Below are 23,900 nucleotides of genomic sequence, written 5' to 3' on the forward strand. Positions count from 1 at the left end.
CCTTCTCCCTGGGAATCCTGGTTCTCCTGTCCTGGGAAAATCCATTTCAGGCCTCTTTCCAAGTTATACTTTTTCTCCAGGGTCTTTTGCTCAGTGTCCCCTCTCCTTCACTCAGCAGACCTGCCTGAAGAATGGGCTTGCTTGGTGACCCCACAAACTGCCTATCTCTGATGAAAAGTTCAGCCCCCATTGTCTCCCTCCTCTGGCCAGATGTTCTAGAGACTCAGGGCTGCAGGGAAGCAGCCTGGAACAAGAGTAATAATAGCTCCATTTGCACAGTGGTTTATAGCAACTGTCAAAGCTCTCCAATACACATCACCTCAGCTCTTTCTGTGCTATTCTGGGAACCAAGGGCTGTTATCCCAGGTGAGAAACTGAGGCTCTGAGAAGCAGAGGGTCTAGCCCAGGGTCTCCGGGCCAGGACTTCTCATAGAGAAGCCTCTGCCAGGCACATATGGATGGGGCTGGGGCAGCCAGAAGAGGGAAGCCCGGCTGCTGGTCTCTTCTTGGCAGCTGCTGCAGAGGCTTGACGACAGGTCGGCAGCTGGGGCGCTGCCTCGTGGTCTGTAGATAAGGCTCATGGCAGCTCAGAAATGAAATATTTAAGAGTATGTCAGGTACTCTTCAGATCTACATGGCCAGACACACCAGGGCAGGAACTCTCAAGCAGGGCAGCAGATGAGACCCTGAGGACCACTTACTAGATCAGAGCTGGGAATCTTGAGATGGGGAGGGTTGGCAGGGCCAACCTCCCAGGCCTATTCTACCTTTGGAGTCTCTTGTGGTCTTCAAAGAAAGAGATTGAAAAATAAACCATCTGGCAGGTCAAAGTCTGGGCAACCTGGCTGCAGGCAGCCTCTGGAGGAGCAGCCAGGGATGCTCGAGGGAGGACAGCCATTCTCCTTCCTCCAAGGAAAATGGCTAACTTGGAAATGGGTCCACAGTTTGGTGTAGGATTGATGGAGGAGGCAGCAGGACTTAGGACTTCATCTATTTTTCTGATTTGGGGGTTTGCAAAATGCCAGAACAGATTCCCTAAGCAGAGCTACAGGGTCTTCATCTTCAAAGACAGTTCAGCCTCCCACACTCAGAGGTCTGCCTCTGCTCCCTTGCCTACTAGAAAGGACCAGAGAGCCCTAGAAAGAGCAGAACCTGAGCACTGCCCAGTCTGACTTCACTCAGGATCTACAGTAGATGGAGACTCATCTTCTCCTTAGGGTGCACCAACCTTGCCAGCTAAGTATAGCCATTTACTTTCTCTTCTCTATCACAGTAACCCACAATGTCGAACACATTTAAAGTCCAAATTCTTCTGTGTGTTTTGCAGATATGGAAATAGAGAACCTTAGAGAGGCAAATACACTCAAAGAATATCACACAGCCTAATTAACATTTAAAATGAACTCCACATTTCCCAACTCCAGACCAATGCTCTTTGCCACCTCCTGGTCCCAAATGCCAGCAGAATGTCATCTATTCCACTAGTTAAGAGCCAGGCTTCGCAGAAGAGGGCCTCAGGATCCAATCTGAAGAGAGCTGATTTTGTCTTGAGTCACATCTCCCTCTGCACTGGTCTGGCCTGGCACTGCCCTCTGGACATGGAGCTGGGTTTGTTTGAGGGAGGCATTCCTGCAAGTCCGGAGACCAGCTAAAGGAGTGCTGATTATACAGAGCCCAGAGGGTTCCCTTGGTAGATTTCCTGAGAGCCAGCAAGGGAGGCTGAGTGCCTTCTCCAAAAACACCATTCATCCTGAGAAAACTAAAACCCCAGCAAAAGAAAAAAGAGCTGCCCTGGGATCTGCCAGCAGTCCTCCCTAACTCCTTGGGGTAGACTTCTTGTCCCTACCCCTCAGTCACGCACCAGTCCTACGAATCCTTCCCTGCTCCTGGTCCTGCAGGGCTCTGCCTGGCTAAATTTCTCCAGGTGCATACCTTGTGCCCTGAAGAGAGGCCCTGCAAGCAGAAGCCAACCCACTCCACTGGAAAGAGAGCCCCAGTCCTGTGACAGTGGAGGGCAGCACAGCTGCTGCACAAGGGGGACAGAGGTGTTTGTGCACTGTGGTCCAGCTGGCTTCTTTCCCAAGACCTCATCTGCTTTTCTGTGACATCTCAGTTTGGGAAAATGTCCCAGCTGGTTCCCTGAGGGGGCCTGTGTTCTCCCCTTCCAGGAATGAGAGAGCTTCCTAATTTAGTCTGTATTTGCCTGAGATAGATTTTTAATTAAATAAAGTAAGAGCCTGATTAGAACCTGCAGAAGATGTGAGCACAAAATCAGATGGTATCCCGGCAAAATTGCAAAGCAAACACTTTGACTAGAACAGAGGGAAGCCCCCAGGGGTCTTCCATCAAAGCACAAAGTGAGGAGGGTAAATACGAGAGATTATATAGCCAACAGATGTGCATTGTTAAAATATGCATCTTTCGGCAGCGTGCTTGGAAAAGCCAGAGGGCCAGTTTGCAGGGCCTGTCAGGCTCCAGGGAGGGTATGGGGACTAGCCCGACAGCTAAGCTTCGAGTCACAGACACATTAATTAGCGTTGTGTTTCCAGCTCTCAGATGCAATCAGGCAAGGAGCAACTTTGAGCTGAGCATTTGCTACTTGGGGAGGCAGAGAGAGGGAGCTAGAAAACAAGGGAAAGAGGGGGAAGGGGTCGGGCCTGCCCTGCTGAGAGCAGGAAGACAGGGAACCCCAGTAGGCTTTGAGCTGCCAGGTCGACTGGCGTTTTTCCACTTCCAGATCAACTAGGGAGTGTTGGTATCACAGAAAGAGCTGCAGACTTAGAGGCAAGAGTCTTGATCCCACCACTATCCAGTGTGTGATCCTGATCCCGTCACTCATCCTCTTCTGGTTTTGGTTTCTCTGCCTGTAAAATGAAAGATGATGATTTTTTTTTAATTAAAAAAAAAATACCTAAGATCTGTCCAGCTCCCAAACAGCCGTACTTCCAGTCGGGAGAGCAACATGCTGCATCAACTATTTCAGGAAAATGGGTCATCTCCCACTGGAGACAAGATGTGTGTGGGGCCTGAGGCATAGAAGGTAATTGGCTAGGATAGTTTAGACCCTGTCTCAGCCATAGGCTAGGAAATGGGGCCTCTCCAAGTCCCGTCCACCTCTGGGATTCTGGACTTGACTTTGTACCTTAGCCCCCCACCTCCCCTTATACCCACCTTCCTTGTGTACTTAGCCATCTCTGTGGAGACTTAGCTCACATGGATGACTTAGGACCCTCACATAGATGTGCGGAGCTATAGGAAGTGTCCTGTCTAAGAGGTAGAATGCCCTCATGCAGCTGTGAGACCTTGAACGATGTCATTAGGTTCAGAACCATTCTCTTGCATTTAATGTTATAACCAGAATATGACACAGAAGAGATACTCAATAATATTTGTTTGGCTTTTTAAAACAGTGAATTAATGAATGCAGTTTCCAGTTTTTCATCTATAAATGGGAATACTAAAAATATCAATCTCAGAATTGTGCACACATGTGCATGCTCTATAAACAATAAAGTGTCATGCACTTTAAAGATGTACCCACACACATATGTGCACATGGGGACTGCATGCATACTTTTCCCATGTGCAGGACCACAGGCCTGAAAAATATCTAACCTGTCACAGGTCAGTACAGTAAGGGTGGCATTGCATTTGACGTTTCCAACTGCCCAAAGACTTAGGAAACAAAGATTTGGGGAACTCTGAGCAGGGAGAAAATGGATGCCAAGGATTTGATTGATCAACAAATATTTACTGAGTGCCTACAATGTGCTGGGCATTGATCTAGACACTTGGGATTCATCAGTAAGTAAAAGACAAAACTATCCTTGCCCTGGCAGAGCTTTTGTTCTAGCAGAGAGTGAGCTACCTGGTAAATGATAAACAGGTTAAACAAAGTGTATCTTTAGGATATCACTGAATGTTGATAGTTATAGATGCTATGGAAAGAAAGAGTAGACCAGCGGGGTTAAGGGACAGTTGTTAGGGAAGGAGGTGTCAGATGTCAGATTAATTATTCAAAAGGACATTTTCCCAGTCTTCCTCCCCATTTCCCTCTTCTTCCTGGCACATTCTAATATTAACTCTGCTATCCTGTGGTTCCTGTTTGAAATAAAACATCCTAAATCAACATAAATTATTTAAGATGGAGACTAGGTCAATTAAAATGAAGAAGACATCTTTTACAGTGGTGCCACACCCCAGATCCTGAGGCAAACAGATAAGCCTGACCTGTCTGTGTCCTGAACTTGCTCTCCTATGCCCACAGGATGGACAGCACATCCCGGTTCCCCATCCTCAGTGGTCTAGGTTGATGGGTCCAGAGAGGAGCACTGAATAATTCAGACACATCCAGCAAGGAAAGGCAGAGCTGAAACAGAGCTGGAGGATGCTAGCTTCCAAATGGTTCTTGCAGAAACTGCTTGTGAGAACCCTTCCACCATTGTCCTGACATCAAAAAACAAGTCGGTAAGGGTGAGCCAAGCAGCTAGTCAGGGTTAGAGTGTCTGCAGAACAGAGCCCAAGCTCCTGGCCCTAGCACGTGAGGTCTCCCGAGGCCTGCCATCTGCCCTCTCTCTAGCCAGGGCCCAGCCCCACCTGCTCCATCACAGCTTCCTCCACTCACAGCCTCTGGGCCCTTTTCCACCCTGCACTTCTGCCAGAATGCCCTTCTCACCTTTATGCCACCTGTTGAGAGTTACCTTAGACATCACCTCCTTAAGGATGACCTCCTAGAAGTCCACATGGCCTCTATTTCCCTCTCTGTCATTTTTTTCCTTCTATAAGTATGGTAATCAAAACACTCAACATGTTATATTGACAGTAACTGCTACCTGTTTCTCCCACTGGGTCTCTTGTGGTGGTGGAGGGGTATGCATCTGGCATACTTTATGCCTAGTTCAGGAGCACACATGAGGTATGCAGTGAATATTTGTCCAGTAATTGAAGCAACCAGGCTTGGGGACAGGTTAGGGGGAGTTAACACAAAAGCCCATTACAAAGAACAGTCCCTGGTACATAGGAAGCCCCAAATACATACGAGAGCTGTGTTATGCTGTCTTGCATTGTATTGTGTTTAGAGAGTTAGTTAGCTTTCTGTTACTATGACAAAACACCTGAAATAAACCAGCTTAAAAGGAGAAAATGTTTATTTTGGCTCATGGCTTCAGAGGTCTCAGTCTGTGCTTCCTTGGCCGTGTGGTGCAGCCATTCATCATGGCAGGAGCACACATTGGAGGTGAAGACAGAGAAAGAGGAGAAGGGCTTGGAGTCCCAGTGACCCCTTTAGGGGCACACCCCAATGACCTAACTTCCTACCCCAGCCCATGCCTCCTAAAGGCTCCACCCCCTCCCACTGGCACCACAGGCCTTCCATACATAACCTCTGGGGGACCTTGCAGCTCCGAACCATAGCAAGGAGCCAGTACAGTGCCATGGTTTGGACCCGAGACTCTGGAAACCAAGATACCTACACTTGAAACCTGGCTGTGTCATTTTACCAGCAGAGTGACCTTGGTCAAGTTGCTTAGTTCCTTTGTGCCTATTTCCTGTGTGCATGGGAGAAATAATCATACTGCCTTAATAGGGTCATTGAAAGGACTTAATGAAACAACAGGTGCAAAGCACATCTCAAAATAGTGCCTGGTATTCATCAAGACCAATAAGCATATGGCTGTTATTGTTACAGTAACTGCTTTAATATTGCTATTATTGTGCAATGTCACAAGACACCAGCCAGCAAGCCTCCTTTCCAGGACAACCGAGTCCATGTCCTAGAGAAGCTATTCCAAGCAGCAAGCAAGGCAGAAACACCAGATTCCTGCAGGCCCCTCCTGGCACACACCTGGAAAGACAAGCAGAATTGATTTCCTTATCTCCTTATTAAGCGTGTTTTGCCTGGGCCCTGGCCTGGTCTTAGGTGCTGTATCTCATTTGTGCTGTGTGCCTGTTTCCTGCCACATTCATTACCCTCCAATCACCCCCAAATAGGGGCAGCAAACAAGCCAGAGAGGGGAAATAAGAGGGAAAGGAACATCCTTATCTCTTGAAGTTCCATATGGAAGCAGGTCTGAGCAATTGTATACCTGCTCCCACACACCTCACCCCACCACCGGCTCCTTCCCTCTCCCTCCCAGCTACTCTGCCCGTCTTGGTAACCCTGACCACCCTCAGTGTTCCTATCCTTCACAGTCCTCACCACCCTCCTCCCCTCCCTTTAACTCCCTCCCTCCCAGCTTATCCCATGCTCACCTGGTTTAGCGTGGCTTGGAGACAGTAGCTGGAAGCAGATGAACAGGGCCCCTCTTCTAAATTAGAACTCCCTGGGGTGGGGGCTGGCCTCTGATGCCCACCCTGTATGCATGGGAGGAGTAATCAGACTGCCTCCGTGCTTCGAACCAGCCTGAGCAGCTGCCTACAGCAACTGCTGACAGTGGGCCTGGGAAGATGGAGGGTCTCCCTGGAGGTCTCTGTAGCTGACCTCCAGAGCTGCATCACTCTGGACCCTGCCTGCTTCTGCACTGTAAGACTATTGCCCGGACAGTGTCCCTAGCCCACTAATCTGCACATTGTCCCAGAAAGGAAAGGCCTCTCTGTCTTCCTCTCTCCACCCTTCTCCCCTTTCATCCTTTCACCCCACTAGGACCTGAGTCCCCCTCCCTAGCTGGACCATCGTCACGGAGGGAGAGGAGGTAGGAAGCAGGAGACCCACAGGGACTAAACGAGTCCCAAGCCTCCATCAAGGATGGAGATGGACCTGGAACTTCCCTCCCCTGCCCGTGCAGGTAGCAGGACAGGCAGGCTCCTCTCCAAGAGGGGGCAGATGGGATATACATCTGTACCCTCTCTGAGCCAGTGCCACCAAGGGTGATTGAATCAGACTGCAGTTGTCTAGTTGTAGCCTCTCCAGAGTTGCCTGAAAGCCTGACACTGCATATCCAAGGGCTCACTGGCATTTAGAGCTGGAAGTGGCATCCCAAGTGACAGTCCCATGGCCAGCTCCTCCAGCTCCTTTGGCTTTTACTACCAGGACAGGGCAGGGCACAGAGGTTCTTGGGAGCCCACTACACATGCAGGATGCTCAGCCTCCTGTTCAAAAGCCGAGTGGCCCTATTCTTCCCACCCTTTAGTGTTCCCACCCCATCCCAGGATGTCAGGCTCTCCAGATGGCCTCATGCAGTCACAACGTGTGTCACCACCATACACAGAGCACGGCAATTCTCCAGATGCAGGCAGGATGAAGGCCCTTGCCTCCTGCCCCAGTCCTGCCACCATGCAGCCATGCAACATGGGATAATGATGCTTCACCTCTCAGGCCTCCATTTCTCCCTGGTAAAATCAGCAGCTGGAATACGAAACAGAAATCTGCACTCTTTAACTGTGATTCTCTCATAATTGCTTATGGTTTGGGGGTTGGGCGTGAAGGGCATTGTTCCCTGAGTCCCTCTTCCCTTCTCCTGACAGCATGGATAATACGTCCTTTAGCTCTTTTAACCAAGCATGACCCTTTGAGATGCTGAGCAGGCTCAGCTACTGAACAAAGAGGAAGTGCACTCAGGCCGTGGAGATTTGCACAGTCAGGACCTTGATCGCTGATGTCCGTCATCCAACATGGAAACAACAGCTCTGGGGCTGCCCAAGAAATCCAAGGCCCTTTCCTACAACCTTTGGCGTGCAGTTGCCTTGAGGAAGCCCTCACCCACTCTATCCTTCACAGCCTCATTCCTCCGGGCTGAGTGGAGCTTCAGACAACCATCCAAGCCTTCCAAAGCACAAGCAAGAGCCCATTCCCTCCCAGTGTCTTCACTCCCAGTTGGCCATGGGCCATTTACAAGATTCTTTGTTTGTGTATCAATCATATTTATACTCACAGAGACACCTTAGACTCAGGACAAATACACAGGTGTGTACACATGTACACACACACACAAGGCAGAGCATAGCTAAATCATCAGCATCCTTGTGGTAGAAAGGCACGAGAACATTCCATCAAGGGAATCAGTCACTGTTGGAAAGTGGGCAGATCCTTGGTGACTTGATCTATGAATCAGCTCTCTCCCCTTGTCAGGCCCAGAAAGGAATGGAGTAGTTGGAGCATGGTATCATCGGCCTGAGCCCCATTTCTCTATCGATTCCCCCAGTGACAAATGAAATGCAGGGGAAGAGACTCTCAATGGTGAGAGGGAGGGCAGAGCAGCCAGGCCACCATGAATGATTTACCCCTCTCTTCGCACCCTGGTGTCAGCCTAGAACTCTGCGAGCCATCTCCTGGGTAAGCCCAGAGAGACTGGAGCTGGACAGGGAGCCCGATCAAGGCTAAAAATAGCTTACTACTTCTCCGCTCTGACCTCAGCCTGGGCCTGAGATGAGGCTTTCATGGCAAATTATGGATTTAAAACTGGCAATGAATCTCCATTACAGCATGAAATGAGAAAGGAAAATGCCATTAAATGGAAGCCTTCCCTCCAGCAGCCAATAGGGTGAGAGAGGATGTAGTTTGGGGAGGGAGTTTGGAGACAAAGTTACACGACCCACATGATACTCATGGAAGCCAGGAGCAAGGAGATAGGGGACCTGGAAGAGCAGTCAGGGGCCCTAACCCAGGTGGGATAGGACACCACCAAGGCAGAGGATGCAATGCCCACCAGCCAGGAGCCAAGGCCTAGATGTGGTCAGTTCTCCGTAGAGAAAAGGTGCACTGCTACTTGCCAGAGACCCCTGCAACAAGTCTCTAGTCCCCACCTGCCCGGTGTGTGATGCAGGCCTGAGAAAAAAATACACTAAGAGACAGAACTAAGAGAGAGAAAGCAGGGTGCCAGGGCGACCAATGCTGGTGTAATGAACAAAGGCACTGGCCAGTCCCAGGAACTGACTTTTGGGGGGGGGGGTACCAAGGTTCAAACTCGGGACCTTGCACTTTTGAGGCAGGTGGCGGCACCACTGAGCTAAATCCCCGGCCCCCCCCAGGCACTGTCTTTTATTGGCAATCAATTGGGGTAAAGGCGATGTGTGGTTTCTATGGAAATTAATGTAAACAAGGCTCATAAAGGACAAGACAAAACATTCTCAAATTAGGAACAGAATAGACAAAATATATGATTGTAATTAGAACAGTGTCCTTCTAGTCTGAAAGTTTTAGTTGTGGGAACGGAATTTGGGTGCGAGTTACTCTGACCTTGGCATGTAGGCTTCAGCCAGACTCACTTTTCAAAACAAGCCAATTGTGGGGTTAACTCTTTACAGTCTGCTTTGGGCCTAATATTACGGTGCTCTGCAGCTACTTCCAGAGGGGACATGGCCACAGCTCTGTTACTGTGGTGCGGCAATGAGGCCTATGTTGTAAGTCGGGCTGCAGGCAGACATTTGGGAACCCAGGGCTCACTGCCTTTCCAAGCACCCCAGGAATCAGTGTAGCTCTTGAAACCAACTTCCTCACAGTCTCATACCTGTTGACATCCCTGCAGGCAATGGAGATTAGAGACACAGTCACAAATTTTCTTCTGTTCCAATACATACATGCATATGAACACACACACACACACACACACACACACACACACACACTCCCAATGCTGTGGGTCTCCAGTGGCCCCAGCTGGCCCTCATGTGTCCTTCCATTGCCAGCCTTTAGCCATTCACTTTCCCTATGTGCACAGGCCCTGGGGACACCAGGAGATTGTCTTGATTTAACTAAGGCCTTGGAATTAGAGAGAAACAGCAGTAGAGAGAACTGAGAAGTAGTACACCATGACAGCATCAGTCCCAATCCTTGGCCTAGGCCACCTGTGATACCTGTGATCGATCAGCACCATGGACAGAGTGAGACCCCTGAAGTTGGCCAGAGTATTTGGCACCTGGAAAAGACATGAGAGGTGTACTGCATACACACTTAGAAGAAATGGTAAGCTCTGCTTGCTGCAAAGAAGACTTGGGAGAATAGGGGTCCTCTCAAATATTTGAAGAAGGAAAATACACTTATTCTATGGAACTCCAGATGGCAGAACCAGAGTTGAGGGAAGTGTTTTTATCTTAACCATTAAAACTAACAATTGGAGCTGGTGAAATAGTAAGCTCTCCATCTCTGGGAGTATTCAAGCAAAGCCTGAGTTTTCTTGCATGCCTGTTCTAGAGGAAGGAAATGGATTTCTTCCCAAAGGTGTGATGGTGACAGCAACAGTCCCAATCTAGAGATGAGCAGGAGTTGGTGGGCTGGTCCAAGTGGGGGAACAATACAGAGAGAAGAGAACCAGAAGACCAGAACCATTTGGGGTGGGGGGTTGAGACAAGGTTCTGTTCTGTAGTCCAGGCTGGACTTGAATTCACTATGTAGCCCAAGCTGGTCTCAATCTCGCAGTGATCCTCCTGCCTCAGCCTCCTGAGTGCCGGGATTACAGGCGTCCACCACCATGCCCATCTAGAACCAGAACTATTTAAGGATGTTTCCTTCCTATCACAAAACAAGAAGGGTAAAGAGCCAGAATCTGAACTTGGTTTTTTCTAGCTTCTAAACCCTTGCCCTCTCCTAACTCTGCTCAGATTCACAGCTGCCTGACTTCCCTCTTAAGATATGGACAGTGATACAGGGCTCCTTCTGGCCCCTGGGAACTCCAGTAACCCTGTATGAGCCCACAGAGTGTCTTGAGGCCCACAGAGTCAGGCAGTTGCCTGAGTAATGAACCAAAGGCTCCCAGCCCCCTTCCAGGAATCCTGTTTCACAGCTATGACCGGGAGCCAGGCCAGGGGCCCACAGCACCTGCCTCCACCACATGGAGCAGCCTTCTCTGGAGACTGTCTGCTACTTCTTACCCCATTGCCCTGGTCCCTGCTTTGTTCTGTCCAAAGGGAGGTTTTCCTGAGAGGGAGGTTCACAGGTCCCCAGAAACCCACACAATTGCATCCTTCCCACATAAATAAATAGCTGAGCCTTACAACCCGAGAAGGCTGCCTTCCAAAAAGGTATCACATTTTCACAAGTTGATCAGGTGTTTGTAAATGTTTATGTAAATGAAGAGCTTTCCATATGTAAATATGTCAGGAATGGTGTTAGGGGCTGAGAAATCACCCAGGTGGTGGCTTCCTTCCATGGTGGAGGAAAGAAAGTGGGGAGAAGGCGTAGATCCACACAGCTGTCCCCCAGGAAAGGCTGGCTTGGTTCTACTCTGAACACACTGCTCCTCCTACCCTCTGCTCACTTCCTCCCATGAATAGTCATAGGAATGCTTGAGAGAACCCATTTCACAGATTTGTCAACTGAGGCCAATAAGGAAAGGAAACAGCCCTCCCTCTGTGTCTGAGGGTTCTGAACCTACAAAATATGAGGAAAATATTGTGTCTCCACTAAACATGCACAGATTTTTTCTTGTCATGAGTACCTAAACAATGCAGTATAAAAACCATTTCCATAGCACTGACATTGTATTAGGTATTGCAAGTAACCTAGAGATGATTTAAAGTATACAGGAGAGTGTGTGTAGGTTATACATAAATATCAGGTCATTTTGCATGAGGGACTTGAACACCTGCAGATTCGTGTATCTAGTGGGGAATCCTAGAGCCAATGCTCCAGATTTCAAGGAATGGCGGTGCACACAGTCTGCCCAGTGCATGGAAAAGGATGGTGAGACCTCCGACCCTTTTAGTCAAAGCTGACCCCTGAGGAAAGGTCAGCCAGGATGCCATATCTCGCCCCTAGGCCTGCATCTCTTTTGGCCTGGGCAATAGTTACTAAAGACCACAGAAGCCTCTGGTAAGACCTAGATTAGAATCTAACCTTGATTAGAGCATTTGAGAGCTGGAAGGACTCCTCCAGCCAGCAGTGTTTCATTCATTCAGTTTTCCATCTTATGCACCTTCCACACGCCAGGCACTAGTCTAGGCACTGGGAATATGCACTAGTGATCAAAACCAACTAAAAACTCTGCTGTCATGAACACTCTGGTGTTCTAGCACAGGGAGTTGGACAACAAACTGTAAATATAATAAGAAAGTTCTATAGTTTATTAGACCATGATAAATGCTACCAAAAAAGTAGAGTAGGGTATAAGGCTGAAGCCTTAGGGGAAGAGCTGATTCAGTGGCCAGGTTAGACATTATGGTAAATGTGCCCCCCCTTTATTTTAACAGCTGCATTGGAATAAATTTTACATATTATTAAATTCACCCACTTTATGTATACAACACAATGTAGATGTAAATGTATAGAGTCGTACAACAATCATCACAATTTAATGTGAGAACAGCTCTGTAACCCTGAAACAATCCCCTTTTTGGTCCCCCTAGGCAGCCACTGGTCTGCTTCTTTCTCTATGGCTTTGCCTTTCTGGATGTATCATATCAAAAGAACCTGACAATATGTGGCCTTTTGAGTCTGGCTCCTTTCACTTACCATAATGGTTTTGAGATGTGACTATGGGGTAGCGTGTACCAGTATCTTCTTCCTATTGCTGAATACCACTTCATTCTATAGATAATACATTCTGTTTATCCATTCACAAGTTGGTAAACATTTGTAATGTGTCCAGTTTGGGACTATTATGAATAATGTTACTCTGAACACTCACAAACAAGTTTATGTGTGGAGATATATTTTCATTTCTCGTGGGTATATTTCTAGGAGTGGAATAGATAGGTCATTAGACATTTACGCTTAACTCCTTAAGAAAGGGCCAAACTGTTTTCCAAAGTGGCGGTATCATTTTCCTCCATTCCACAAGCAGTGTTTGAGCATTCTAGTTTATCTACATCCTTGTTATTGTTATTATAGCCATTCTAGTAGATTCAGAATATTATTCTATCATTCATTAATTTGCATTCCCCCAGTGACTAGTGTTTGAGCATCCTTTAATGTAATAAAACATTTGTATGTCTATTCAAATGTTTTGCTCATTGTAAAATCAAATCTTTTGCCTTAATATTGTGTTATAAGTATTCTTTATATATTCTGAATACAAGTCCTTTATCAGATACATGATATACAAATATTTTCTGTCAGTTTGTGGCTTGTTTTCATTTTCTTAATGGTGTCTTTACATGTACAAAAGCTTTCATCTTTTTTCTGTTGTGAATTGTGCCCTTGATACTATATCTAAGAACTCCACAAAATCAAGTGTTGCAAAGATTTACTCTTATTTCTTTGCAGTGGTAAAGTTTATTTGAAAATGTAAGAGTGAAGAAAGAGAAACTGGCTCTGCAGAGCAAACTTGGGCCAAGTAGAAAAGGGAAAAGCAAGATAAAAGTACACCCTGGAAGCTGGGGATGCAGCTCAGTGATGCCACGCATGCCTGGCAAGTGCAAGGTCCTGAATTTAGTCCCTGGTTGGGGGGTAGGGGGAGTACACCCTGGAGAAAACAGAGCAGGCTATCATGATGAAAGCCACGATAGCCTATTCCTATATTTTCTTCTAGAAGTTTTACAGTTTTAGCTCTTACATTGAGTCTATGACTCATTTTAAATTAACTTTTGCATAATTTGTAAGGTAAGGGCCTAAATTCATCATTTTTACAGAAAGATAACTAGATGTCCTAGCATCATTTTTTTAAAAACTGTCCTTTCCCTCACTGAATTACCTCCATGCCTTTGTTCAAATTCAACTGACCAAAAATATAACAGTTCTAACTTATGATTTATTAATCTGTATGTCTGTTCTTGTGCCAGAACCACACTATCATAATTATTATAGATTTATGGTTAAGTCTTTAAAATAGGAACAGTGAGTCCTTCAACTTTGTTCTTTTCCAACATAGTTTCAGCTATTTTGGATCCCCTGAATTTTCATATAAATTTTGGGATGAGCTTGTCAATTTCTGCAAAATGGTTGCTAGCATTTTAATGGGAATTGCATGAAAGTTATAGATCAATTTGAGGAGAATTTTCATCTTAACAATATTGAGTCTTCCCCTCCATGAACATGGAATGTCTCTCTGCTTATTTTTAGATCTTTGATTTTCCTCAGCAATGTTTTGTAGTTTTAAGTATGTATCTTACACCTCTTTTGTCAAGTTTATTCCTAATTATTTTCTTCTGTTTGATGTTTTTGTGAATAGAATTGTTTTCTTAATTCCATTGTCAGACTGTTCATCGCTGATACGTAAAATACAGATGAATTTTACAAAGGTGCACCTCAGCTTACTATGGGGCTCTGTCCTGATATATCCCTTCATAAATTGAAGATATTTTAAGTTACACTGAAGATATAGCTCAGTGGTAGAGTGTTTCATACCATGTGCAAGGACCTAAGCCTGATCATCAACACAGAAAGAAGAAAGAGAGAGGCTGAGAGGGAGAGGGAGAGAGGCAAAGGGAAGGGAAGAGAAGGGAAAGAAAGGGAAAAGGAGAGGAGGGGAGGGGAAGGGGAGGAGAGAAGGAAGGAAGAAAAAGGAAGACAGAAAGAACCTATCAAATAGTCTCTCTTAGCAAACAGCCCCTATAGAGTGCCAGTTTTTCACCTTTGTGATCACAGCCTGGGAGCTGTGGCTCCTGCTGTTGTCATACATCACAGAGGTGTGACATGACATATTGCTTAGCCCGGGAAAAGACAGAAACTCAAAATTCAAAATATAGCTTCTACTGAATTCATAGTACTTTCACAACATTATGAGGTGAAAAAATCATAAATCAAACAACTATGGGTCAAGGATCTTCTGTATGTGGATCTTTGGATCCTATAAGCTTGCTGAACTAATTTTTCTAGGTCCAATAGATTTTGTGAATCCTGTAAGATTTTCTGCATACAGGATCATTTTGTCTGTGAATAATGATTGCTTGACTTCTTTTCCAAACTGATGTCTTTTTCCCCATACTGGGTAGAATGTGCAATTCAGTGCAATGCTGAATAGAAGTGGTGAAAGCGGACATCCTAACTTTGTTCCCAGTCTTTCAACATGAAGAAAAATGAATGTTTTTCACAGATGACAGGTAGGGAAAATTTCCATCATTTCCTACCTTGTTGAGATGTACTTTCTCTTAAATTGACACATATATAACTGTACATGCTTTGGGGGTACAGTGTGGTGCTTCCATACATGTATATGTTATACAGTGACCAAATCAGGCTAATTAAACATCCATCACAGCAACATTCGCCATTTCTTTGTGTTGAGAGCATTCAAAGTCCCCTCTTCTAGCTATTTTGAAATACATATTACATTATTGTCACCCTACTTTGTAATAGGGTATCAGAACTTATTCCTCCCATCTAAATGTAACTTTGTACATGTTGACAACTCTATTGAGTTTTATGAACAGTATTAAATGTTTTGACACCCTTTTTCTGCATCTCTTAAAATGATCATGTGGGTTTGTTCTCTATTTCTTTAATGTGGTATATTATATTTATTGATTTTCAGATATCAACCCAACCTTGAATTCCTGGGGTTTAAAAAATCTCACTTGGTCATAGCATATAATCTTTTTTATATGTTGCTGGATTCAGTTCGGTAATAATTTGTCAAGGTGTTTCCATCTATATTTATGATGAATACTGTGCTATAATTCTTTCTTCCCATGATGTCTTTTCTGGCTTTAATATCAAGGTAATAGTAGTTTTGTAGAATGAGTGACAAAACATTCCTTCTGCTTCTATCTTTGGAAGATTTTGTGAAGTATTGATACTATTTGATAGAATTCACCAGTGAAACCATCTCACCTGAGATTCTTTGTGAGAAAGTTTTCATATTAATTCAATTTCTTTACTTGATATAGGTCAATTCAGACTTTCTCTGAGAAGGTAGCATTTGAACAAAGGTGAAGAAATTAACTGTGGATATTGGAGCCAGATTCCCACCTGAAATGAAAAAGCAATCATCAAAGGGTTCTAAGGCAAGGAACAACAGGATTTAACTTATACTTTACAACAATCACCCTGGCTGCTGTGCTTAGAAGAGACTGAAAGAAAACAAGGAGGAGAACTATTAAGAGGCTCTTGTAATATGAGTGAGAGATGAGGAGACTCGGATCAGGATAGCAGCAGTGGAGGTAGGGGACAGCTAATGAGAGAAAGAGAGGAATTCAGGATGCTGAGGTTTTTGATGTGAGGACGTTTGTCCCCATAAAGTTGCACATAATTCTGAACATAAGTGTGCATTTCTGGGGAAAGATTCCACGTTCTCAAAGGAATTGGCCCTCATCAAAAAGTTTAGGAATGACTAATTTTTTTTTTTTTTTTTTTTGGTAGCGGGGATCAAATTCAAGACCTTGGGCTTGCAAGGCAGGTGCTGGAACCACTGAGCTAAATCCCCAGGAATGACTAATTTAGACCAGTGGCTTAGTGAACTGAGGCTGCTATAACAAATGCATAAACTGGATAGCTTAAATAACAAACATTTATTTCTCAGGATCCCACATGGCTAGGCTCTGGTGAGAGCTTGCCTCTGGGTTATGTCCCCACAGGTTCCTTTCTATAGGCATGCACAGGCATCCTCTGACACTGCCTCTGTTAGTAAGAGCACTAATTCCATCAGGAGGGTGCATCCTCATTACCTAATCTAACCCTAATTATCTCACAAAGGCCCCACCTCCAAATATCATCATATCAGAGGTTAGGGTTTCAACACATGAATTGGGAGGACACCATTCCATAGCAACCCACGTCTTCAATTTGGGCAATTTAGGCCTCAGAAGCATTGGGGCAGTTCCCCTTGACCACTCAGCCAGCTAGCAGTGCTTTTTACATGGCACCAGGGAATTACCTAGAGGAACACATCATCAGATCCCCTCTGCCTAGACCAGTGGGTGCTCCCTACCCAGGAGCAAGAACAGCTATACAGAAATAGCTCCTCCTCTGCTTCTAGTGCCCACCTGGCTCCCAGGCCAGTGTACCCACCTCAGTGCCATGCCTCCTGCATACCTGGCTGCCCTCTTTTCCCATTACATCTCGTCCATCTGGAATCCACCCCACCCCATGAAGATCTAAGAGGAAGCCTTTCTGCAAGCACAACTTCCTTTTAACATGAGTGTCAGAAAGGCAGTAGCCTACCTGCCTAAAAGAATGCGAGCCTCGGGTTTTTATCTGTACGGCAATCTTGTCTAAACAGGTTCAGGTGGCAAGAGTGAGGGAAGAAAATAATTAAAGGGGAGGCGGGTGAAATGTTGACATTATTATTACTTAAGTACTACAAGGTTTTGGGTACCTGATTTTATACTGGTGAAACCCAACAAGGGGGAAATCTGCTTGGCTGATTAAGCAGCACACAAGCCCACCTTGCCTCCCTTCCATCTATAAATCTTATTAAACAGGTTCCATTGGCAAGACAGAAAAATAATTAAGGCAAAGCTAGGTGAAATGTTGATGTTATTACTGTAATGCAACAGCCTGTTTAGTTTCTACACCAATGAAATGCAACTGAGGGAAATCAGTTTTAAAGATTACCTTTCCGAGATGCAAATTGGAACGCCCGGAAGCTGGGCTTAGAGAAGAAAACAGCAACAAACCAGGAAACATTTCCAAGTCTGTACCAGTCTCTTAGGCCCCTTTAAGCCCAAAGTTTACCTTTTGACTGTGTTCTATTTTCTTACAAATCCTTTATTTCCTATTTATTTATTGACTAGAGACACTGCACCAAAAAGGAGAAAAGGGAGTGTGATTCTCTAGTTGCCAGTCTTAAAAATCCATAGCAAAAAATGGTCCTCCAGAGGGAGGATTTTAGCACCCTCTGGGAACCAGGTCTTAATTGAATTGCTTTCCCTCTGAGGTGTACCCACCCTGAGGGAACACTGCCTATAACTGCCAGGACAGGATTATCTGCACATCTCCTCTTCCCAGAGGAAGGGGAAGGGACCTGGAGCAGCACACCCAGGACAGCCCCTGGGATGGCACCCATGAGGGTCTAGAACTCCAATCTTCCCCAGAGATGTTCTGGTCCAATGAGTGGGTCAAGTGCATACCCTGTGCTGGGCAACATGGGTTTGCCCAGTGGAGTTGCTCAGCTGCTGCCTTACTTTTAGAGTGAGTGGAAACCACAGCTGGAAACTGCCAGCCCATAGCAGGCACATAGACAGGTCTGGTGAGTCCCCAGGCTATCTTTAGTATTGTTTATGATTGTGGTCCATATTTAAGATTCTGAAGGTTTCTATATTAAAATTCTATATTAAATTCTATATTAAAAAATATACACTGGCCTGCTTGGCAGTGTAGCGGCTGCTTCCTTCCGTGGGAAGTGACCTCCCGGTCCCCCACTCCCCATTGCTCACCTCCCCTGCTTAATGCAGACATGTCACCAGCATTAAATTGCTGCCCCGATTTCCTTTCACCACCCCAGAGGGAGACAGGAACAGAAGCAGGAACAGAAGCAGGAAAAGGAGGTTAAGGCTGACAGAAGCAAGCAGTGCCAGGGGAGGCAGTGAGGGTAGCCTTTAAGGAAAGTGTACGTGAGATTTGAAGCACAAGTGGAATTTGAACAATTAATTGACTTGTCATGGGTGAGTGGGCTGCATGTTCCTTCCCTGCTAACATCTGTTCTAGCTTAAAGAATCCAGAACTTGGAACTGAACCATGTGGATTCAGATCCTAGCAAGGCTGCTCACTATCCAGGGTAGTCTGAAAATGCTCCATTCTGTGTAGGGCACATTTGCAGGACCAGGATGGGTAGAGGTAGAATCGGCTCCACCTGCAGCTCTGCCTTCCTCTCCTGATCACCCTCATATTCAAAGGATCCTCTGAAACCAGGCCCCATAATAACCCCTCCTTATGGGTGCTGAAGTGAAGATAGAGGATCAGACTTAGGATGCTAACTGGCAACCCGTGCCGAGGCCAGAGCCAGGCTTGATCTACCAGCCCGAAGCCCCAGCCCTCCACCCAGAGTCCTCAGAGAAGCAGAGAAAAGTGTGGAAGCGCCTGACCAACTGTCAAGAGTGCCCTTGTGCTTGAAGTGCCTTCCCCCAGGGCACAAGGATCACAGCAAGGAAATGAAACCCACAGAAAGGCAAGAGAGGCAGCTCTGGAAAGAGGAAAGCAGGAAGGAACACACAGCAGGTAGCAGGTACCTGAAGAGAAAAGCTGATGGTTTGGTTTGGGTCTTTGTGCAGATGCAAACTGGTGCACAGATAAAAGAAACCAGCCACAACCATTCAAGAGATTATAAACTAACTACAGTGGTCCTCAAACTCCACACACAGTCAGGGAGTGCCACTTCCCAGCTGGTCTCATATTCTGGCTAATAGAGTTATCAGATCAACATAGCCACATCAGTTCTTAAGAAAAAAGAATGTAGTAAAAATGCATCCTATTTTTCTACTACATTAGTGTGAGGCACCAGAATAATCCTCATCTGACGCTGAAAAGGTTTCCTGTCTTCACCCTCCACATGGCCCCAAGGAATGACTCCTAGCTGAGCTGTGCCACCAGGTCTCCAATATGGCTGCTGCCAGGTACAACCATTTAAGTTTAAATTTAATTCAAATGAAGTGAATCTTCAAATACCACCCTCAGTTTTACTAGCCTCACTTAGTGCTCAATAGCACCAGTAGCTCTGCAAAGGCTGGTGAGCAGGATTCAGGGATTTCCTGGTCCACTGGCCACATCCCACCTAATCATACCCCAGAAACCCAATAGCATCCAACGATGGAGGCACGTTCCAGGATATGGACCTGGGGAAGTAGAGGTCACCTTTCCAGAACATTTATATCGATACAATGCTATCGGTGGCCAGAGGCATCCCACTAATTAATTCACTTGTTTATCCATTGGCTGTTTATTAAATGCCTACTGTGTGCAAAAGCACTGTGTCTTCATCTCCAGTGGGGAGATGTAGAAATAGTCAAACACCTTTTGTGCCCTCAAGAGTTTATCACCAATAAATAAATAAATAAATAAATAAATAAATAAATAAAATAATTTTTTTTAAAAAAACAGTTTATCACCAAGGGAGGGAGAGGACATGCTACCACATATTATCCCAGTGGGGCAGAGTAACAGAAGTGCTTGAATGTACAAGAAAAATACTAAGAAAGTAATTGTTTCCACTGAAGAAATCTGAGAAACTTCACAAGGGATGTAGCTACTAAATACTCCCGTGATAGAATGAGACGGATTTCAGTAGTGGCGGATGGAAATACATCACAGTAACATGGGCAAAGGCTCAGAGAGCCATGAGACCACCTGTGTTCTGGAGCATTTGCAGTGGGGTACGCGAGAAGTGTAGTGGGGGTCAGCTCTCAAAGGAGGGGGCTCAGAGGAAAGGGCCTTGAGCCACTGTGATGAGTTTGAACCTGCTTGTGGGCAGTGGGGAGCACTATGGGTGTCAGGCACTTCATCACCTGATCAGATGGCCCAGGGAAAGGAGCTACATGGGGTACAGGGTGTGAATCTAAAGGCAGAGAAGTATTGGTTATTAGATCCTGGTTAATAGGCAGCTTATAGTTTGCAGAAGTGCTTGTGAGAAGCAGAAAAGGGCAAGTGTTGGTGAAAGAGCACTTCCCTAGTATATCCGAGGCCCTGCACTGTAAGAAGGAGGAGGGCCTTACAGAGGGTTGGGAGTCCTTAATCTCTCTTTTTTGCTATCTGGGAGGATCCTGTGTATAACCTTTAATCCTGTTCAGTTCAGCAATGAATCTAGCAGCAAATATCCCGTGCTGCCTAAGCAATGTACTGTTTCTCTAATTACCCAGAAGTTTCCATTTCTCAGAGTCAAGCAGTTGAATAATTGGCATTTGCTAAGGGCCCCTGCAGAGAGCTGTGCAGGTGAGAGACGTGGACTCAGGTCTGTGAGGGGCCAGCACACCTGGCTGCCAGCCCGGCTCTGCCCACACAGCCCACCACTCTGGTCCCAAGCCATGTGTTCTTCTGTGTATGTATCGCCTTTGCTCCCTGGAGGTCAGGAGATGAAAGTCATGGGATGCCAGGTCACCTGCTTCTCTTGAACCCCTTCCCTCAAGTCTGTGGCACTCGGCATGCCCTGGAGGCCATTAGCACCTCTTGGGGAATATTTAACTGAAAACAATTTCTAGTTGGGATCTGTTATAATTACTAATTAGATCTGATGATAATTATCTCTCACTGCCATCCCTTACCTGACACACAGAGTAGTGCGGATGCCTTGAGACAATTAGCAACAAGTCTTCCTGATACACGAGCTGATTAGGAACACAATTGCAGGGTCGGGAAGAGCCTGGCTTATTAAAGGGAGGCCGCTGTTTACCAAGGAATGTTGTGAGCAAATTAGATTAAATTAATGAGGAGGGAACGTGGGGGTGAGGAAATGGACATTATTTTCCTTTTTGTCTCAGTTGATGACATCACTGAGGGGAGTTAGATTCCCCTTTGTGTTCCCATTCTGGAACCTCAGTCTTTCAGGGTTTGATAGCCACCCCAGTTCTGCCCCCTTTTAACTCAGCCAACCCCATCCAGACCATATGATGCAGTAGACCTAGTGAGCAGAACTACTAGCTGGATGACTTTGGACAGCTAGTCACCGTGCTCTGAGCCTCAGCCTTCTCATCTGTAAAATGGGAAGAACACCCTTCTGTAAGCCACACACCTGAGCTGGCCGCCAGGCTCTAGGGATGTTAGGAAGGGGCTGTGTGTGTGCAGCAGGGGCCCACAAGCCTACCGAGACCAGAAACCATGGATTAGGCACCGTGGAATCTCTGGGTTCAGCCCCAGGCTCGACTCACAGTGCTTGGTAATTGCCTGGGGAACCACACTTAACTCCCACCCAGGGACAAAGCAGGGGCTCCTTCTCCCCCAAGGGCAGCAGCTACAGAATCGAGGCCCCCTGCAGCGGGCCAAGCCTAAGTGGGTGCTCTTACCTCTGCACACACACCACTGCTTCATCCGGGGAAGAAAATGAGCGACTTCTCCATCACCGTGGTTCACCATGAGGATGGAAAGCTGGGGACCAGCTGTGCAACCCCGGGAAAGTCAGCTAGCCTCTCTGAGCTTGAACATCTCTGTCTATGGAGCGTTCTCTGTTATCACTGATCCCAGCTAGAACTGGAACTGATACAGAGAGAGCAGTGTAGCCATTGTGCAACTGGTCTGGTTGCTATGGGCTGGACGATGGGGTAGGCTGGTCCTGAACTATGATTCAGCCACCCAAATTATCAGGAAGGAATAGCTCTGACTTGCTGCATACTGGTTATGGGGAGCACAGGCACCAGGTACACAGAAAACCACCCCTCTTTGTCATTTCAGTGTAAAGAGAAACACACACACACCGCCCAGCAAGTCTTGAGCACAGCCACATGCATAGTACTTGCGTGCCCCTCTGTAACAGATGGTAATTTAGGCAGCTACTCTGGCCAAGTATTGGACCCCACTATCTGAAGGATTTCCAGAGGAAGACAGAGAAAACTCCTAGGGGCCTCCCTGGGGTGGGCCGCCCATTGCTACGATCACCCAGAAGTGCTTCTTGGAGACAGGACAGGTGGAGGAACTAAGCAATGGAATAGTGGGGGACTCTTGGAGTTTTCTGGACTTTTCATTCCCTGGCCTGGGTTGCTAGATTTGCCTCCTTCCTGCCTTTTCTGAAGTCTTTCTTCCCAGCGGGCTTTGGTGGAGACAGGAAGCCAAGATTAGCCCTCCTCCCTAGACACAGCCAGACTTATCCTCCCCTGTCAAGGCCCCACCGCAGCTCCCAAGCCTGGCACGGTGGTCTTCCTTCCTATTGCTCCATCACACCTGCCGCTCACTTTGAACTTCACTAAAGACTTGGATTGTCGTACGTAAAGTGAGTCAGAAGGGATGACAGCTCCAGCCCTGAAGTCATCATCAGAATTCCTACACCCTAGTACCAGCCTCTCCACTTGTCAGCTATGTGCCTCTGTCCAAGTCACTTGGCCTCTCTGGCCCTCAGTCCTTTCATCTATAAAATGAGAATTAAGAATTCGGTACAGGGGGCCAGGGATTTAGCTCAGTGGTTCCGGCACCTGCCTCACAAGCCCAAGGTCCCGAGTTCAATCCCCAGGACCAAAAAAGAACAAATAAGAAATCAGTACTTGCCCCACCTGTGCTCAAGGTAATGGAAAAGAGAAAGACACATATGCACAGGGAGGTGTCTCCCGCACAGCTGAGTGCCTCGCCACTCTCTGAGCACAGGTACTTTCGAGGACTGACTGGTCATTTCTGCAAATCTGCCTGCTCGTCCACTGCCACACAATGACTTGCGCCTGAACTCTGGCTTTAGAAAGCAGGAATCATGTTTCAGCTCTCACAGTGTCTGCAGGTCGGGAAGCTGAGTTCAGCTGTGCTGCCCAGTTCTGGCTGAGGTTGTCTCTGCTGTCAGGTGGAGGCGGGGCTGGAGCCTCTCAGGGCCCCTTTACTCACCTGCCTGCTGCCTGGCCCTGGGAGACAGGAACATCAGGGATAGCACTGCTGGATCTCGCCGTCTCCGTGTGCTCGCTCCAGCTGCAGGGTAACTGTGCTTCGTACGCAGCTACTCACAGCCTCTAAACGCATTTGCTGTCACTGCTGGCAAATGTCACAAAAAGTATGCTGTTGTCCCCTCGGGTGCCTAGGCCACTGTGGTGTTCTACCTCCTTTCAGACATGTAGACAAGCCGTCCCGAGACGGGTGGGCCTTGGCCTCAGCCCATCTACCCAGCCCCAGCAGCCCTCTGCACGTGGGAGCCCCTGCCCTGCCCTCTGCATCACACAGCCTGTTCTGGTGGCTCTCACCAGCCTCGGTGTCTTGTGGCATCTGCCAACCCCACACCTCGTCTCTGTCCTCTTTGTAGAGTTGCTCTGTGGGGACTTGGGGAAAGTGAGCATAGGAGCAAGGGCAGCAGATGCCTTTTCTGCCTCTGCTGGGCCTTGCGGAGCCAGGGATTTAAGAATACGGCCCACCTCCCTGCACTCCAGATTCTCAGAGACTAAGCCTGCTCCGAACTGTGGAGCCATGGATGTCAGAGCTGGAGAGGCGGGGCTGGGGTGGGGGTTCCCATACAGGAACAGGCTGCGAGGGGGCTCTGAGC

The 23,900-nt window shown here is 46.9% G+C and overlaps 1 protein-coding gene across 6 annotated transcripts in view; it reads left to right on the top strand.

The window, feature by feature from the left end:
• Kirrel3 (kirre like nephrin family adhesion molecule 3) overlaps nt 1–23,900 on the top strand; it is a 584,234-nt gene that overhangs the window by 486,844 nt on the left and 73,490 nt on the right. The window lies entirely within an intron of this gene.

The sequence above is a fragment of the Heterocephalus glaber genome, unplaced genomic scaffold, assembly GCF_053883595.1.
Source record: "Heterocephalus glaber isolate CG9 unplaced genomic scaffold, H.glaber_assembly_v1.0 deba00001446, whole genome shotgun sequence".
Lineage (NCBI taxonomy): Eukaryota > Metazoa > Chordata > Mammalia > Rodentia > Bathyergidae > Heterocephalus > Heterocephalus glaber.